The following is a 6,424-nucleotide window of genomic DNA, read 5'->3' as shown; positions in this document are numbered from 1 at the left end:
TGAGACCCTATGGATTGCAGCCCACCAGGCTCCTCTGTCCATGGGATTCTCCAGGAAAGAATACTGGGGTGGGTTGCCATGCCCTTCTCCAGGGGATCTTCCTGACCAGGGATTCAACTCGCATCTCCTGCAGCTCCTGCAGCTCCTGCATTGCAAGTGGACTCTTTACCGCTGAGCCAATGGGGAACCAGTTTTTACAGTAACTACCTTCAAGTTTTCCCTGCTTGATTTGAGAGGATGGTATTATGCACCTCAGCACAGCAGAATTCAGCTAATTTCTTTGCTTATTAAATTCTTCACCTTTTTTGTATTTGCTTTGTTAGCTAATAAACAGATTATAGCTCTACATCATAGCTTTAAATGAAATTATGTAAATCACAACATCTGGTATATAGTTAGTGCTCAATTGGTGTTAACTATTACTATTATTATGTGGTTGCTTTTTCAGATTTTTTAAAAAAAATATTTCACATTCTTTAAATACTTGATTAAAATGCACAAAAACAATTGTCCTTCAAACAAAACTCAAACTTACACTGCCTTCTGGTAAGACACTGTTAGCTTCCTATTGCTGTTATAACAAATTACCATACATTTAGTGACTTAACACAAATTTGTTTTCTTACAGTTCTGGAGAGAAATCTAAAATGGTCTCTCTGGACTAGGATCAAAGTGTCAGCCGTGGGCTGCTTTCCTTTCTGAAGACTCTAAGGCAGAATCTGTTTCCTGGCCTTTTCCAGCCTCTAGAGGCTGCATGCGTTCCTTGGCTCATGCTTGTTCCTCAAACAACTGAATCACTCTGACCTCTGCCCTTGTTGTCATATCTCCTTCTCTGACTCTCTTGCCTCCCTCTTTTGCTTTTAAGGAGCTTTGTAATTACGTTGGGCCCATCTGGATGAGCCAGGCTAATCTCACTATCTCAGGATCATTAATTTAAACATATCTGCAAAGTCCCTTTTGCCATGTAAGGTAACATACTCACAGGTTTCAGGAATTATGATGTGGACATCTTTGGGCAGCGGTTGCTCTGCCTGCCCCAGAAACTTCCTGAAATTACTAATGATAAGACCAAAGTTGGCATTATATATCAGCAAAGGGAGGAAGAAAGGATACTTATTTCACTGTCCTTTAAATAGACCTTAGCCAAATGTTGATGGCATACCAAAGACAAACCCTTTGACTATTTGTTTCCTTAGAATTGGGCAATTTTTTTAATCTAATAGGTTCTGAATACCTTCCAGGATTTCAGTCTTAGCAATATTTTATATACAGTTGACCTTTGAACAATAGGAATTGAATTGTGCAGGTCCACCTATTTATTTTCAATAAATACTACTACAATACTGTACAATCTGAGGTTGGTAGCATCTGAAGATGCAGAACTACAGATTCCAAGGGCAGACTGTAAAGTTATACTCAGATTTTCGACTGTGAGGAGAGTTGATCAATGCCCCTAACTTCTGCATTGTTCAAAGATCAACTGCATATGTGTATATATATATACATACACACACACATCTGTATATTTACATGTATAGGATCCTCTCATCTACCCACAACATGGCAACATGTTCCTAAGCTAAAGCTTCGGAAATGCATATGTACCCACACATACACATACACAAAGTCACACACAAGCTGTCCTGAGTAGCCAAAATAGCTGATGAAAAATTATTAAGACTATTGTGTTTCACTAATAGGAAAATCTTAGACTCATTCTCAGATCCTATCGCTTGATGTATAGTTCTAATAAAATTGGCTATCTTGTTTTCAAACCTTGGCCAACTTCAAGTAGAAAATTAGAAGAGCAAGAAGGAAAGCTCTAGGCAGGTAAATTGACAAAACTAAGCAGACCTGAAGACCAATATCTCAGTCAACCATGTGCCTTGTTTATATAATATAGTCAAATGAAAAAAAATATTAATAAATCTGGGCATTCAAGAAAGGAAAGTGAGAAATAAGAGGTGTTTTCAGGAGAATCTATTAATTATCAAACCTTTGGATAATCACTAACTTTCTGGGCTTTCACTTCTTCATATAAAAAAAAATGCAGACTATTTGATGTCTAGGTTCCTGTCTACTCTAGAATTCTATGATTTCAAATGACAATAATATCTTGTCACAGAGGAGAAAATCAGAAGTGCTATGTATTATGGTATATATTATTATTTTTTAGTGTATTTACAATATGAACCTAATATGTTACCACACTTAAGGGATAACTTAAGTGTGTCTAGGATGATTAAGAGTGAGGCAGGCAGGGCAACGAACTTCAGTAGTGTCACAACCAGAACAATAAGTAATATTTATGATGCTTTAATCTAACTAGCAATTAACAGTTACTATGTGCCAGGCATTGTGCTTGCTGCTAAGTCTTCATGAGAAATTAATTTATTTTTGTGTTTCCTGGAAACAGGTGGAGAGCAATTTGGTAGTAACCAAATTAAAACTTTAGGGAATTCCCTGGCAGTCCAGTGGTTAGGACTTTTACTGCCGAACCACATGGTGCAGCCAAAACACAAAGCAAAACAAAACAAAACAAAAATCTCCAAAAATATGTAAATGTTTTGATCTAGAAATTCTTCTCAGATATTGTTCAACAGAAACTTTCTTTTTTTTTTTTTCGAACAGAAACTTTCATGCAAGTGCTCAACATATCTGTTCAAAGATGCTTACTTATGCATTGTTTGTAATAATAAAACCAAGGAAATGACCTCAATGTCCATTAATAGAATGAGACAGACCTATATATACCAACATGAAAACATGCCACAGACACAATACGAAATGACAAATAAATTTATGACAGTATGTTTTTCTGTTGTTGATATATAGATATAAGAATATGCATTAAAAAAGAATATGCATAAAAATACCTGGAGGATACACAACAAACAAGGGACAGGATGATGGAGGTTTTTTCTTTCTACATTTTTTATAATATTCACTTAAAAATAATAAACACATTACATAGGAAAAACAATACAGATAAAACAAATGTAATAATACAAAATAAGAGGTGAGACAAAAAACAAAATATTTTAGAAATATTTTCATGAGGGATTATTGAAACTTCATTTAAAACAACATGTTTTCCAAGAATTTGAAACAGGTAAGTTGTTTCACCTGCAGTTCTCTAACCCAGTAGCTAGAAGCTGTGAACTTTGACTCAGTTTACCCCTTTCTTCATCCTGGTTGGTTCCAGCTTTAAGTAAAGCTTTTCACCTGAACTTGCTCTTTAAGAGCCCTGGATTCAGAACAGGGGAGAATAGTGAGCCTGTGCATGCGAATTTGTTTACGGTGAGTCTCTCAGAGGAAATCATGTGCATGTCTGTTTACTTTTCCTTGGAACCTAGAAGGTCACCTCTAAAAATAATCTCGCTCAGTGTCAGAGCTTCCGTGACACAGAGGTACATGCCTCACATGCTCTCTGCAGTTAGTGCCCCATGCCAGGCCTATCCAGTTCCCCAAAGGACATAGACCAGAGAGGAGGGGAAAGCAAATGCCAGCTAAACTGTCCAGCTAATAATGGATAAGCTCTTTAAAAAAAACGGCCCATACTTATTCTCATGGCTGACATTCTAACTAATGACATTGAACTTTTAAATATTTATTGGCTGTTTGCATTATTCTTTTGTGAACTTCCAAAGGAAATACTAAGAGAATTTCTGAACCAGAGCACATGATTCTGGTTACTGGGCTTTGCAATAGACACATCTGAGATGGTTAACCAGCCTTTACTTCTTCCAGGGTTGCAAAGACTTGGACACAACTTAGCCACTGAACAACAACAACAACCTCTTCCAGAAGGGCTCTGAAGCTCATGTTAAATTGGTGGGCCTGAGAAACTATGCCTTACTTGGGAATATGTTCCCTTTGCCTCCGACCTCCACTTCACTCCTAACTGATTGAATATTCCCTTAACTCATGTTGGGCAGAGATCACATTGTGGAAGACTTTGAAAGCCAGACTATGCATTCTGAAGAAGGCAGCAAGATGATGAGAGCTCTGCTTTAAGATTAATCGGCATTAGTGTAAAACAGACTTGCAAGAGAAAAGTGAGAAGAAAGAGAGATCGGTTAGAGGTCTATTGTTTAAGTCAGAAACAATGAAAGTCTGAACTAAAGTCATGTGCAGGAGAGAAAAGGATAAAAAGATGGTAACTGAAGAAGCAGAATCTATGGAATTTTATGCCTGATTGGATCCAGGGTGCAAAAGGAATTCCACATGTTCTAGAAGACTCCAAGGCTTCTGTTAGGAAACTGGTGGTACCATTACGGAGATGTCCCACACGGGGCTCTGAACTCATCTTCTCACACCAACAACTGTTTTGTCATCTATCTTCAATTGTTCACGTTCATTTAAGCCTACTCAAGAGTCTCCCATATTTTAAAAACAAAATAAAGCAAACAGAAACAGACCTTTCCCCTTGAGAGGCAGAGGGAAAAGTAGGCTATTGACATCCTCACCTTAAATGTAAGGAGCCAAGACAAGCTATCTATGATTAAAGGAATGAAAAATAGAGCATAAGTATGTTGCGAAGGTGGCCAGCAGAGAAATAGAATGGTGATACAACCACTTTGGCTGAGAGAGGTATAAGAGAAACAAATTTTTATTTAGCATATCAGGAAATTAATAGATAATGTCTACTTCCTTGGTGGCTCAGATGGTAAAGTGTCTGCCTACAATGTGGGAGACCTGGGTTCAATCCCTGGGTCCTGAAGATCTCCTGGAGAAGGAAATGGCAACCCACTCCAGTATTCTTGCCTGGAAAATCCCATGGACGGAGGAACCTGGTAGGCTATAGCCCATGGGGTCGCAAAGAGTCAGACATGACTGAGCGACTTCATTTCTCCACTTCAAGGTAAATCAAGAAATAGTCATATTATGAGTTTAATTAGCCATATGGAGGTTACCACAACACAGAAGTAGTTCAAAGTAGTTGCCTCTGGGCAGGGGAGGGTAACTCAGAGGATTGTTGCTTTTTGAACCAACTGTATGTAATTCTTCAGTGTGGTTTTCTTTCTTTTCTTAAAATTTTTTGACCACACCATACAGCATGTGGGATCTTAGGTCCCTGACCAGGGATTGAACCTGCACCCCCTGTATTGGAGAGAGAAGTCTTAACCACTGGACTGGTGGGGATTTCCTTGATATGGTTTTTGAAGTTTTTTCCTTTTTTTCTTCATTATGACAAAGATAGAGGTCTTTTAAAAATCCTCCCTAAATTCACATTTTGTTATAATTACCATTAGCTCTTTTCATCCTTAAAATATATTCCTTAATATGTAGTAATAAAAGCCAACATTTATTGAATCATTGTTATGTGCCATCATTCTTAGCACTGCTTTATTTTCATCATCTCATTTAATCTTCACAGGTAACTTATTGTAACTAGACATCTTGAAAAAGTTGTCTGTGTTCACTATCCACATTTGTTTACCATCCAATCTCTCTTCAACCCACTCCAGACTGATTTTTGCCACCCAAACTCAGCTGAGACTGCTCTCAGTAAGTTCAGTTCAGTTGATCAGTCATGTCCGACTCTTTGTGACCCCATGAACTGCAGCACACCAGGCTTCCCTGTTCATCACCAACTCTCAGAGCTTGCTCAAACTCATGCCCATCAAGTCGGTGATGCCATCCAACCATCTCATCCTCTGTCATCCCCTTCTCATCCTGCCTTCAGTCCTTCCCAGCATCAAGGTCTTTTCCAGTGAGTCAGTTCTTCATATCAGGTAGCCAAAGTATTGGAGTTTCAGCTTCAGCATCAGCCCTTCCAATGAATATACAGGACTTATTTCCTTTAGAATTGACTGGTTTGATCTTTTTGCAGTCCAAGGGACTCTCGAGAGTCTTCTCCAACACCGCAGTTCAAAAGCATCAATTCTTCAGCTTTCTTTATGGTTCAGCTGTCACATCCATACATGACTACTGGAAAAACCATAGCTTTGACTAGACAGACCTTTGTTGGTAAAGTAATGTCTCTGCTTTTTTAATATGCTGTCCAGGTTGGTGATAGCTTTTCTTCCAAGGAGCAAACGTCTTTCAATTTCATGGCTGCAGTCACCATCTGCAGTGATTTTGGAGCCCAAGAAAATAATGTCTCATTGTTTCCATTGTTTCCCCATCTATTTGCCATGAAGTGATGAGACTGGATGCCATGATCTTAGTTTTTTGAACGTTGAATATTCAGCCAGCTTTTTCACTCTCTTCTTTCACCCTCATCAGAGGCTCTTAAGTTCCTCTTCACTTTCTGCCATAAGGGTAGTATTATCTGCATATCTGAGGTTATTGATATTTCTCCCAGCAATCTTGATTCCGGCTTGTGCTTCATCCAGTCCAGGGTTTCTCATGATGTACTCTGCATATGAGATAAATAAGCAAGGTGACAATATACAGCCTGATGTACTCCTTTCCCAAT

At 38.5% G+C, this 6,424-nt stretch overlaps 1 long non-coding RNA gene across 1 annotated transcript; it reads left to right on the top strand.

Moving 5' to 3' along the window:
* The first annotated feature begins 3,236 nt into the window (after positions 1-3,236).
* LOC147363063 (uncharacterized) lies at positions 3,237-5,315 on the top strand. Its single transcript, XR_015136754.1, has 2 exons — positions 3,237-3,300; positions 3,751-5,315. It is a non-coding gene; the product is annotated as an uncharacterized LOC147363063 (long non-coding RNA).
* The last annotated feature ends 1,109 nt before the right edge of the window (positions 5,316-6,424 follow it).

This window comes from Bos grunniens, chromosome 11, assembly GCF_055505025.1.
Source record: "Bos grunniens cultivar Pamir isolate PY7600 chromosome 11, Bosgru_T2T1.0, whole genome shotgun sequence".
In the NCBI taxonomy this organism is placed as follows: Eukaryota; Metazoa; Chordata; class Mammalia; order Artiodactyla; family Bovidae; genus Bos; species Bos grunniens.
This window is presented reverse-complemented; position numbering and strand designations above follow the sequence as displayed.